The 12,886-nt window shown below is 41.9% G+C and overlaps 1 protein-coding gene across 2 annotated transcripts in view; it reads left to right on the top strand.

The window, feature by feature from the left end:
• DOCK2 (dedicator of cytokinesis 2) overlaps positions 1-12,886 on the top strand; it is a 407,498-nt gene that overhangs the window by 161,119 nt on the left and 233,493 nt on the right. The window lies entirely within an intron of this gene.

Below are 12,886 nucleotides of genomic sequence, written 5' to 3'. Positions count from 1 at the left end.
TGCTTCTAAAGGTTCTCATGAGACTGGGCAATGAGAAGATGCTCCAGGGATGTAGCAATTTAAAGACAAACTAAACCCCCAATCTAGAGCAGAGATAAGGCAATGTGTTTCATTTCCCATGACAATTCTTACTGATTGGCAATGGCTTCTTTCTTAGTAGTGTGGAGAATTTTGAAGACTCATGTGGGCCAGTGAGAACGAGAGCCCAGATTCCTGCATTAGTGAAGGTTGGGGATGATGACTCTGGTGCCATGGATGTGCTGTGCCTAAACTAGATGTCTGATCCATACAGCTGTGGGAAAGTCACATTTGACAGGGAGATTATTATCTTTCACCTCAGTAGCTTTGGGCCTTTGGGCCTTACATAGGGTTTAAAGATGATAAAAAGCTCATCATTTTCAATTAGGCAAACACCTCAGTTATTGTTACAGGAAGAACCACCAATGGATACTGAACGTGATGGGCAAAAGTATGATGAGAAACAGGATATCTGCATAGTCTCAAAGTATCCTCCCAAAGTATCCACTTATCAATGACACAAAGAAAGATAGTAACTTTACAGTGGAGAAACCTGACAGACACCACCTTAACCAAGTGGTGAAAGGGAGCATCACCAGGAAGGGCACACATCAGCATCATGTGCCTCCTGAGAAAGGTACTGAGAAGGACACGACACCGTTCTTTTTGGGGAATCCTGTCAAAAATACACAACCTCAGTCTAATAATGAGAAGACATTCAGCGATCCCCAACTGAGGGATATTCTACAAAATAACAGATGAGTACTCTTAAAAACTTGAGGTCATGAAAGATGAGGAAATACCGAGGCACTGTCACAGATTGGTGGGGACTTAGGAAACATGGCAACTAAATTCAAAGTGGGATTCTGAATTAGGTCATGAACCAGAAAATGGCGTGAAAAGGAAAATTGGCAAAATTAGAATAAGGTCTGCCATTTAGTTAATAGTATTGTACTGATACAAATGTCCTGCTTTGATAGTTGTGCTCTGATTATGCTCACATTAGGATGTTAACACTAAGGGAAGCTGGATGAAGGATGCATAGGAATTTTCGGTACTGTTTTTGCAACTTTTCTGTAGGTCTAACTTTTTTTTTTTTAATTAAGCTTATTTTTGAAGTATTTCAGGAATGATTGCTCACTTCCAAAGAATGCATTTTGAGGATGAGCAGTTCCCCAAAGTACACCTGTTCCAGTGTGAAGGGCTGCTGATAGATAAGGAGTTTTCTCTGCTTTTTCAGTCAAAACAACAAAACCCACAGACAAATCACTAGCCTTAGTAGAGGATTCCACTCTGTTAACTGCCTCAATCTGTCTGGAGGTGATTGGAACCTCCGACTAAATGAGCAATTGTGTAATTTCTTGACTAAGCCGACATCAGCGTGCGCTAACCCAGAACTAGGCTCTGGGGACCGGGAACGTGGAGTATTGCAACCTTTCCTGGTCTCGAGGACCTCGCAGGCTACAACATTCACTTGGGCCATTTGACAACCCTGTTCATGCGGTAATTCCTAGGCCAGCGTTTGGGACATGAATGTCGCCTGATCTTTGTTTGGCAGGCTTGGTAAGTGGGTGGTTTGGCATAACTTACTGGATGGTCTTTGGGTTGTTTATTCTCAGGGGAGTCACCTGGAAAATTAGAAGACAGTTTTTGTTGATGGTTGACGAGAACTCCTCCCAATAAAATGAATAATCCAACACCTTCTGCTCCATCAGCACCGACTAGAAATACTTCTGAAGGTCTTCTTCAGTATTCCTCTATTGGCCATGACCAAAGTTTAAAAGAGTTTGCCTGCAGCGAAATCCACTACGTCCTCTCTGCACTCCCTCCCGACGGCTTCCCAGGGCCAGGACGAGGGTCAGGCAAGTGAGGCACTTGCCTGGGGGTGGAGGCAAAGTATAAGTGGGCACCAGAAATTCAGTAATCAAGAAAAAGAATATTTCAGGGCAATATTTTTAAAAATCAGTATTTTAAGATTTTGTTCATCATGCATTTTTTGCATTTATATATTTTTTAAAAATGTAGCATTAAATTTTATTTGTTTTGACTAATGAGTTTCTTGACACTCCTGAAATTTTGCCTCCTGGGCAAGTGCCTTGATCACCTTACTCTCTCGCCTCAGTCCTGGCTCTGTATGGAGGCTTCAGTCAACACCAGCAGCCTGCAATGGCAAAGCTAGACTCTGACCCATGAATGGGCAAGCTGGCAGCTTGCAAGAGTGGAGAAGGTACCTTTCCATTCACCCCTGTTCACAAGACTGTGGAGCATGCTGTGAAGATCAGTGTCTGTAGGGAACCCTTGCATAAAAACACAAATTGAAAGGAACAATCATTTACACTAAACCTTCACTGGACCAGCCACTTGTTTTCCAAAAAAACATTTCTTGCATAATGTTTGAACTAAATCTCCTGTTCACAGTTGGGAGGCATGAGTTAAAAGCCCGCTCAGCAGCAGAAAAATATAGCTATATTTGGTCCAGGTTACAGTTACTGAGGGAACTATAACTTTGATTTGCTCAACTGGTATAAATGTAAATCCTTAAGTGAAATGTGTTAAGTGAGGAAACAAGTGCTCTGTTTTTGAAGATGCTTTTGATCCACAGCTCTGTCTACAGAGCCCCAGCTGTCATAGGCAATCTGGGGGCAGCAACCATGACTACACTAGGGACGTTTCCAGAAAACCACCCAAGAGTTCTAGAATGGACATTTTGTCAGGGCGATTTTAGATGATATTAGTCTTAGAGGTAAACACAGTTGATTTAGCAGCCAAGGTTAGAAAAGACAACGTTTAATTCCAGCACAATTTCTCCAGGCAACATAGCATGCTGACGTTGTCTTTCACTCTTTATTTATTATCTTTACCTTTACCTGGAATACAAACTCAACTTAACTTTTCTCTGCAGCCACATTTCCTACTGCTTTCAGTGGCACTCTGGGTTCTGGGGAGACCCCTCTTCCTCTCCCACTAAGCCTTCCTGCTCCTTGCTCTCTCTTTGTCATTTACCTGCTTCCGCCATCTGAAAAGCATTTTTTTTCTTCCTCCTTCTTGTCCTGAGGGCCTCCAGTTGGTGGTTCACAGCCTGAATCTAGCCCACAGATGTGTTTTGATTGGCTTGCCAAATTATTTACTAAAAACCACAGTCCCACCACTTCCTGTTGTTTCCTAAGTGTCTGTTCCCATGCATTTGTTTCTGTCTCAGCCTTGTAAGTATCTCAGCTGTGACTCCTGAAAGCCAAACCTTGCCCTTCCTGATAGGCCCAACCCAAGTCCCCTCGCATTAAGAAATCATCCCTGGGCTTCCCTGGTGGCGCAGTGGTTGAGAGTCCGCCTGCTGATGCAGGGGACGCGGGTTCGTGCCCCGGTCCGGGAGGATCCCGCATGCCACGGAGGGGCTGGGCCCGTGAGCCATGGCCGTTGAGCCTGCGAGTCCGGAGCCTGTGCTCCACGATGCGAGAGGCCACAACAGGGAGAGGCCCACATACCGCCAAAAAAAAAAAGAAATCATCCCCGATTCTTTTTGCCCTACCTTAGTCACTTTCCCTCCTGCATGCTGACAACTTCTGACTTATCATAGAATTTAGCACTTAATTGTGTGCAGTGTTATGTTTGTTATTGTCATATTGGACTGTCAATAGGACTTCAATATGTTGAAGCAGGACTAGCACTTTTTTTGTTATTTCTCTTTTCTATGAAGGTGATGTCTTTCCACCTCACCAAACATTAACTGAGCGCCTACTGTTTGTCAGTCACCATTCTAGGCATGGGGGCGGGGGGCAAAGGTGATTAAGACAAAATGCTCCCTCATTTACAACTACCTCTGAGACCTATTTCCCAGTACTCCTAGCTCCAGTCCGTGGTCTATTCATTTTGGGGGGCACACTTGCCCTGCACCTTTCTCCATGGTTAGCATTCCTCCTACTGCCACCATGAGCTCTTTCTGAATGCATTTGTTTCCAGATCAGAGCTATTTTGAAGCCTGGGTTAATTCTCCTTATCTCTGACCCCCCAGCCCATTTCAAAGACATGTATTTACCCCAGTCGTCTAGAATTTTGACATAGACTACCATTTACTGCAAGTGCTCTTATGTGGGTGTCCTATAGCTGGTTTACAGACTCTCCATGGATAGGGCTGATTCGATCTTATATTTTTTTTCTATATTTGTACGTTGCCTGGGCATAGTGCCCAATTCCGAGCAGAAACTCAATAATTAATCTTTGTGGTTTGATTGATCCTCCTATCTTCAATGAGTCTACTTTCTAGAAATACATGCTGACACTAATTTTATTTTTTATACTCAGAAGAACCTAATGAGAAAGGTAAATCTGCTGCTGTTGCATTAAAACCTCAGATAAAAAGCAGGTACTAACTTTGAGTATTGTTGTGCTCCCAAAGTTGTTATATATCAGTTTAGAATTCAGCATGCATTTTCCCACAGAAATAATGCAGAAGAATAATGGTGGTCAAATTTCCAGGCCAGCCTGTTTGAGCATGCTTAACCTATAGTGTAACTGAACTCTGGACAGAGGGTAGAGGCTCATATTTACGTGTCCATATTACATGAGTAGTTTACAGAAGTGGTAGGTACTTCACCTTACCTGACTCTCATCACATTTTGCTCACCTTTGAAGTGTCCTTTAAGCCTCATGGATGCAGGGACTGCATCTGTATTGTTCACTGCCATATCCTAACATAGCACCTGGTACAGACTGTGCAGTCAGAAATACCTGTTGGTTTTCATTGAGTTAAATTCTAGTTGAAAGATTATGAACTTTGGAGACACGTAGACCGTGGATTCAAATCCCAGCTTCACCACTAGCTAGCTGTGTGATCTTGGGGAAGCTGTATGTCCTCCCTGGGCCTCAGCTTCATATTTTGTTAGCCATGGCTACCATGTTGATACTCAATATGTGTCTCTTCTTTCCTTCCCTCTTGCCCTGAATTAATCCCTCAAAAAGTATTTGATTAATTCATTAATGATGTCTGCTTTCCATGCTGCGTTGGTTGAGGTGGTGGTGACAGGGAGGTGACATTTGATATCAGAACCTGCAACAGTTTTTGAGACCATGTGAGTTCTATATCCAGCTCTAGTTCTGACAGTCTGTGTGATCTGAGTCAGGTCACTCAAGTATATCTGTGAAAGAGTGATGATGGATTTCAGTTATTTTCAAGCTTTTCCACCTAAGTATCTCTAATTTCAGGTGAATGAATATAAACTCTCAATGTTCTGGGGATCTTGCCCAAAGGTTGAATTTATTTGAATTCAGTCTCGTGTCTTATCTTAATTACTCATGCATACTTTATTTTCTAATTCATGATAGATTAATGTTTTAAAAGTATTACTGTTATTTGTGAGTCACCCATAAATGAATGTTTGCTATAAGCCAGATGCTTTGTCAAGCACCTTATATACAGAAATCAACTCTTACCATAACCTTGTGAGTAAGCTGTTATCATGCCCCTGTTACTGATGAGCAAACAGCAGATTAGCAGCAGAGTCAGAATTCAATCTGTCTAAATCTACACGTTTCCCCTGCACCTCCTCAAGGGGTAAGTAAAAACAGACTTCCCTTGGCCATCAAGTATATTAATAAAAATGCTATGCCATGTTAACTGGAAAAAGCAGAACACAAATTGTCTGCAAGCTGCAGAGGGATTTCTTAGGCATGAGAGCTTGAAGGCATCACAGAAGAAGGATTTAGATATGTTTCAGGGCTGGATTATGGGTATATGATGTCACTTTTGTTCCTGGTAATATTTGTGCAAGAAATAATAACTTTAAATAACTACTCTGTGTAATTTAGAAGTATACTGAATGGATAAAGGGATAGCTGATTTTGTTAGACATTATACTTTTTCCTGTACATTTTTGTGAGGGATCAGAAATGTAAAAATGCAGGCAAAGCTGGTATTTTTTATGTCCCCCTCTGACTTGACAAGCATCACTGTAGCTGTGAGTAGGTAACAAGGCAGCTGTGCCTCAAAGAACCTTATGGAGAGGCACTAGAAACCTCATAAGCAGAGTTTGAAAGCAACCTCCATGGAAAGGGGAGTATTTTTTTTTTCTGTGAGTAGAGTCAGTCTTTAGGGAACAGAAGAGATGTTTTTATATCTGGGGGCAAGGAATGGCACGATTCAGGGAAGGTTGGAGAGGAGTAGTTATAATCTTCCAAACTTCTAAACGACCCCTAAAAGACTAAATATTGATCTGCTTGAAACCTATTCTGAAAGGCAAGTTACAACACCACATCCTCTTAGTTATAGGGTAAAAAGTGAAAGAAGAGGAGATGGTGTCTTCATATAAGAAAAAGAAGGAAAGAAATTGTCAGCATCTTTGTTCTTTGAGAATAGATAACACATCTGATATTTTGCATCAGACTCTGAATTGATAAGATGTAAATTTAGGCAATATCATTCATCTCTCCATTCATCCTTCCATCCATCTGTCCAACCATCCTTCTATTCACTGACACATTGATTTTATATATTTATTCATGCACTTTGAGCTTCCTCTGTGTCAAGCAGATACCGTACTTTGGTCATTCAGAATTGAAATATGTGGTCCCTTAGTTTTGGGAAGTATGAGTAAGGTTTTGTGGGCACCCAAAAAGAACAACGACTAATCCTGCCTGGGGTGAAGTGGCAGTTTAGAGTGATTGAGTCAGAAAAGGCTTCCCAAAGGTGATGATTGAGCTGGGTTTTCTGACTGCTGAGTCACCTGATTGGCAGGTGGCCAGGGGTAGAAGGGCATCGCAGACACAGGTAAAAACTTGCTGTTAAAGGCATTCAGGTTCCTCTCTGTGGGAAGAATGAGCTGACCAAGGGTGGCTGGATTAGGACCTGGGAGAAGCAAAACTACACCAGACACAAAAGACAACCCCTTGAAGGAGCTGGTTGCAGTCCAAGGCTAAGGTGAGGTGAACTCTGCCTCGTGATGACATTGTGATTATGGGAAGATTAAAATCACCCCAGAACTAGGAGCATTGGGAGTGGAAGACTACTTCTAGATGCTACACACTTACCAGAAAGGAACTCAATTGTACTTCTAGGACTAAACACTTGCATTTCGTTCAAGATGAATTGGTTATACTAATGAATTATGCTAGACTCTCGCTCGCTGAGAATAAAAAGGGACTGAATACTCAGAAGAAGGACTTCCCTGCTTGCAGCTGGTCAGGGAAGGATCAGAGCCAGGGATTAAAGTGGAGGGCACTGAGTATATTATGGAGACCAGGAAATAGATGGCCGCCTTCTTTTCCAGAAAGCCACCAGAAACCATAGATCAAATTGGAAATTTTGGAGTAAATCAGAAGAATAAACTAGTTCTTCCTCTTTCAAATTTATTGCAGATATATAGTGGTCAGAGAGAGATAGTGGGGGAGGAGGAAGCACACAACCTAAACTTTCTGAAAAGAGTTGGCTGGGGATGAAAGTAAATATTAGCTGTGTGATAGAACTTTAAAAATATTTGAAATCATCATTACAATTTGGGAACAGTGAAGAAAATCACGCATGCTTTATGAACATTAAAACAGACACATGCACATGCTCTGGGGGTCAGTGAGGGGAGAGAGAGAGAAAGAGAGAGAGGGAGGGGGAGAGAGATTGAACTCCACCTTCTCCAGATGAGGAAAATGCCTTTGTTCTAGGAGGAAGGTTTTATCAGCACCACGGAGAGCGGCACAAGTTTTGTATTGCTCGTTCCTTCTAGAGATGAGTTTCCAGGGAGAGTTTTAATTCTATCCAATCTTAACTGAAAAGGCAACATTGATGTCTGTGTAACTGCACACGTAGATCAGAGGATGCACATTCATTCCTCAGATTTATTGCTCTTTTCCGGCCAGTTCTCTTGCATTTAAGATTGGCCTACTTCCTCCATCCCCTCCAGGCCAAGCAACAGAGGTTCAAGGGTAAGATTTTAAAGTCTCCTCCTGTTGGTGGTAATTTTTCTAACGTTTCTGGCCTAATTGATCTTTAAGACTTGTCAGTGAGTGAGGGCTCTGAATTCTGGCTGAGACACAGGATCCTGGGATGTTTCATGAGACCTGTTTCTGAGCTCAGTTTTGTGCCTGCCTGATTTGGGAGGGATTTGTGGGGCAGAGAGTCCATTAAAAAAAAGAGGACAGTAGAGTTTTGATTTGGGGAGACCCTACTGAGGAAACTAGATCAGTCACCGCCAGATGAGCTGTCTGGTATCTATATTCTTTGTCGGGAGGATTAGGGACATTTTCACTGTGGGAAGGAGGTTAGAAGATTGTGTATGTATTTTGATTCCACTCTCAGCTTGTCTAAGAACCCCTTAGTCATTTGTGTAGGGTAAAGCTGTGTGGCCCATACAGTTGAGGAAGTCCACGCCCAGAAGCTTCTAGATTTGACATTCTGATTTCATCCCCTTATCTAACAATCTCTCCTTACTCTCTACAACAGTTATCTGACATCTCGTATTTGCTTTTCTAATTAATTAATTAAACAAAATCTACATCCCCTTAATAAAAATGTGGTGATTACTTCTTGTGTGTCAGATATTTGTGCTAGGTGTTGAACCTAAAATAATGACACAGACCTAATCTCTGTCCTCAAGGATCTCACAGGTGATTCACAATCTATTTGTTCAACCATGAAGGGGGGTCAGGTAGGAGTGGATATGTTATGACTTTTACCTCAGAGGGGCTTATGGTCTAGTATTCTAATGCTCTCATTCGGGGCCTCATTTTAACAGGAGAGAATTAGCCTTCAGTCAAAGAATGACATTTTATTCATGGAACCTCAAATATCAACAAATAGTTGGAGGTATATTTGGGAAATCATTTGGGGTGGGGGAGAATCATTCTGGTCTGAATAGGTACCTTCTTTGCCTGTGGCTAAAGCCATCCCAGGATGGTGGGTGAAGGCTGGTGACAAAGCAGAGGCACAAAGCAGAAGGAAGCAGAAGAGAAATGCCAGACTGCTAGCGGAAGGGGAGAGAGAGAGGAGCACAGGAATGGAGGGAGGAGGCTCATTGCGTAATCAGGACATGGAGGGATGGAACCATATTTGAGTGACTTTCTGTATAAATAGGAACAAAGATCTTCACCACCAGGGTTTTTTCCACCACTCCTTACCATATTCTGATGGAGGCATAAAATACATTGTCTCCTGAACTAGCAAAATGTATTAAACATTAGATAATTTGTTTACTCATTAAAAAAATGGGTAATATATAAGCGCCTTCTGAATTTTCTAAACCAGCAGAATTAAACAGCCTTCCTATCTGGAGTTTATCTTATTCTCATTCAAATAAGGAATTTTGACATTGCCCTAAGCCAGTGTAATAACACTGAAAACGAGTGAGTGTACAATTTCTGTTAATTTTTAAAAAATATTATAAATAGTTCACAGACCCCATTTCTACAGTGGAGACCTTAAAGGTGCCCATTTCTGGCGGGCCGTTTGCAAATTTATCTTCGTTGTCACATTTAGCTGTTACAGACAATACAAAATTGCTGTCAATAGCCATGAATACAACACAGGAGCCTTGCAACCAAGGGGACATGGATTCAAATCCAGTTCCACGACCTACAGTTCTGTGACTTTGGACAAGTTTCATAAACCTCTGAATTTTCTCATCTGTAACATGGGGAGAGCCAGTGTAGTAGATTGATAAGATTATTCTGTGAATTCGCTGAGATATTCGTGTAAAGAACTTATAAATAGTATCTGGCATATATTAAGTGCTCGGCATATACTGAACGGTAATAATAATTAGATTAGAATGGATCTTGTTTTACATCTTAAAATAGGGTAATATTTATTCCCGGGGTTTTGGTCAAGATGCGATGAGATAATAAATAACAAAGCACACAGCCCATTGCCTGGCACGTAGTATGAATTCAGCAGATGTTAGTTGTGTTCCTCATCCATTTCTCCTTACACAGTCCCCATAGATTCCTCCTGTTTTGAAGAACAAAACCCAAAAGTGGAGCGTCTCCAAGGTACATCTTCACAAATGGCTCCAGCCAGCCTCCATTCATCAGCATTAAGATGTTGGACTCATAGACCTTGGGAGGTTCATTTTTTCCACTCTAGGCTGTAGGTTGTAGATTTCAGTGTATTGTAATAAAAGCCCCACAGAGCAACTTGCAGGATCTGAATAAAAGCAACATTTCTCTCTAGGCACAATGGGATTTTTCTGTGGGAGGTGATGGTTTTGTCATTTTTTTTTTTTTTTTCTGGTTGCTTTAAGTAGATTTTTTTTTCACCTGCCAGGAAATGGAAGTTAAAAGCATCTGATAAATGGAATAAAATATTTCATAGTTGCGCCTTCTACAAAAGTGTTAACCCACGTGACTTTGTAGTTCTCCTCTGTCCGCTCGGTAACGTTGACAACAGCCCTCCAGCACGTGAGCACTGAGACTCCATGGCCACGCTAGCACAGGGTGGGAGCTCTCAGGAGGGGAAGCACCCTCGCCTCTGAACACAGGGCTGCCTGCAGCACACTGCGGTCCCTGATAGGTATCCACTCAGTCCTCTGTAATATGATTCCTTAGGTGTGTAGACTGACTTTCATTTTGTTCCAATTGGGCAATAGTTCTATTTTCTTTGTTACTATACATGATTACTGTGAAGATGTCCAACAAACCATAGCAAGTAAATTATCCCTTTAACCTCACATCTCTCCCTCCTCTCCCTGTTTAATGATTTCCTATGCATTTTTCCAGACCTTTTGGACATAGAAAATATTTTTCAAAAACATAAGCTTCTATCACATGTGGTGCTCTGTAGTCTCCTTTTACTGACATATTAAGGATATCTTTCCAGATCAAGGAATATCTATGCTCTCCTACTCCACTGTGTGGATAAGCCATCATTTATATAATAGGATCCCTGATTTGGGGACATTTATCTTGCTTTCTGCATTTGGATATTATAAGCAATACAATATGCTATAAACAGCTGTGCACACAAATGTTTGTGTTATTATTTACTTTGGAAAAATTTGCTGAATGATTTATCATCTACAGAGTGCTGCCGCATCCATTCATTTCTGTGATCCTAAAAGATGGAGGCAGTGGCAGTTACAAGCCTGGACTCTGGAGTCAGACAGGCCTGGGCTGGAACGTGGATCAGCATTTACATGGTGTGTGACCACAGCCAGAGTCTGTTTCCTCATCTGTAAATCTGGGATAATAGAAGTATTTCCTGCATTTCATAGGGAGGGGATTGCAGAATTCCTTAAGGTAATATATGCACAAAAAAATAAAAAAAATATTAGCGATCAGTGTTAGAAATACCGGCAGAGGATCATGAGATTCTCAAGATAATTCTGATGCTGTGGGTGCGACTATGCCTGTGTACCGATGAGGAAACTGAGGCTCAGAGATGTAAGGTTGACCAACAGAAGAAGGGAGCCTAATTAGTGGTAGCTCCATAACCTCTGTGCTAGCAGAGACTCTGTATTTTCGTAACCCTGAGAATCATTGCCAGAGAGGTTTTGGAGGGCCTGAAGCATCTCCCACCTCCCAGCACCACTGCACTTCGTATCAGGGAAAGAGTGTGGAATTAGACAGAGCTGAGCTTGGGTTCAGGCTTGGCCCCCAGTGAGTGGATAATTCCTGGGCAAGTGACTAAGCTTCTCTTACCCTCATATTTCACATCTGGGGCTTCACTGGATTTTTTTTTAAAAAGCTAAATGAGATCATAGATGTCAAGTCTACATGCACAGCTCCTAGCTTATAGGATGACCTCAAGATTGTCAGGTAACAGCAGCATGAGAATGAGAACCCACATCTTCTTTTCCTTTATTATCTCCCCCTACCACCAACTCAAACTCTCCCCTTCTAGAGAAAGCTAACCCACGGTGCAGACACTCATGACCACTTGAAGGCATTGCCCAAGTCCTACCTGGGAAGTGGGGGGGGGGCGTGGTCCAGTGGGTAGGAGAGGCAGAGATGATGGGGTGCAGCAAAGCCCCCCCCGCCTGACTGCACTGACCCCGACTCCCACTTCTCTTGAGTCAGCAGCTGCCTCTGTCGCTTGCTTCACACAATGAGCTGTTGTGCAGTGAAGTCAAGTCTTTCAGGATGGAAACCAGTTCACACAGGAGGAAATAAACTAGCGTTAAACCCAGAACTCATATGAGAAAACCACATCACCTCCAGGAGCCATAAAAAGAGAGAGGGCGACTCTGCTCTAGGTGATGGCTGGTACTATTTTTTGGAATTTAGTGTGTTTTCTTTCTAGGTGAGTGTTTGTGGTGCCTTCAAGATCAGAACGAGGTTGAAAAGACTTATATAGGAACACAGAGCAGGGAAAAATAGTAGTGGCCATAGATGGTCAGAATATGCATTATTTCTCTTTTGCTAAACGAACAAAGAAGGTCGTTGGATTTAACTCTGTAGCTGTGACCTGGTATTCTTCATCTTAATACTGAAAAGAGGAGCTGGGATTGTCCTTGGCATGAACACAAGGACCAAGACTGTTCGCATGCTGGAGCAGAGGGAACAGTCGGCTGGACCTTGCTCAGCAGAACTGATTTTTCATTCTAGCTCTAATGACACGACTTGTCACTGGTCACATGACCTTATACTATCACACCCGCCTCCAAAAAAAAAATTGAAGTTTTTCTTTCTGTAAAATTAGGAGCTGCGTTAGAACTCTTTTCAAAACTACAGACATTTGTATTGCACAGTCTCATTTTTTGTTATTTAACCATTATCCCATGTACTTTTAATATTTCTGATTAAATCAGCTCACTTATAAACACTTAAACATGAAATGTTAGGGTAGAAATCCCTGAAAAGATGGTAGATGAAACACAGTTATATATTTTGCTCCCTGTTAACAACCTACTGAAAAATATTAAAGGGAATTTTTTTAAAAGGAAGGTAGATA

This window comes from Aethalodelphis obliquidens, unplaced genomic scaffold, assembly GCF_003676395.1.
Source record: "Aethalodelphis obliquidens isolate GAN/ISIS:26980383/991018 unplaced genomic scaffold, ASM367639v1 scaffold52, whole genome shotgun sequence".
NCBI lineage: Eukaryota > Metazoa > Chordata > Mammalia > Artiodactyla > Delphinidae > Aethalodelphis > Aethalodelphis obliquidens.
The sequence above is the reverse complement of the archived record's forward strand: the minus strand, read 5'-3'. Positions and strand labels throughout refer to the sequence as shown.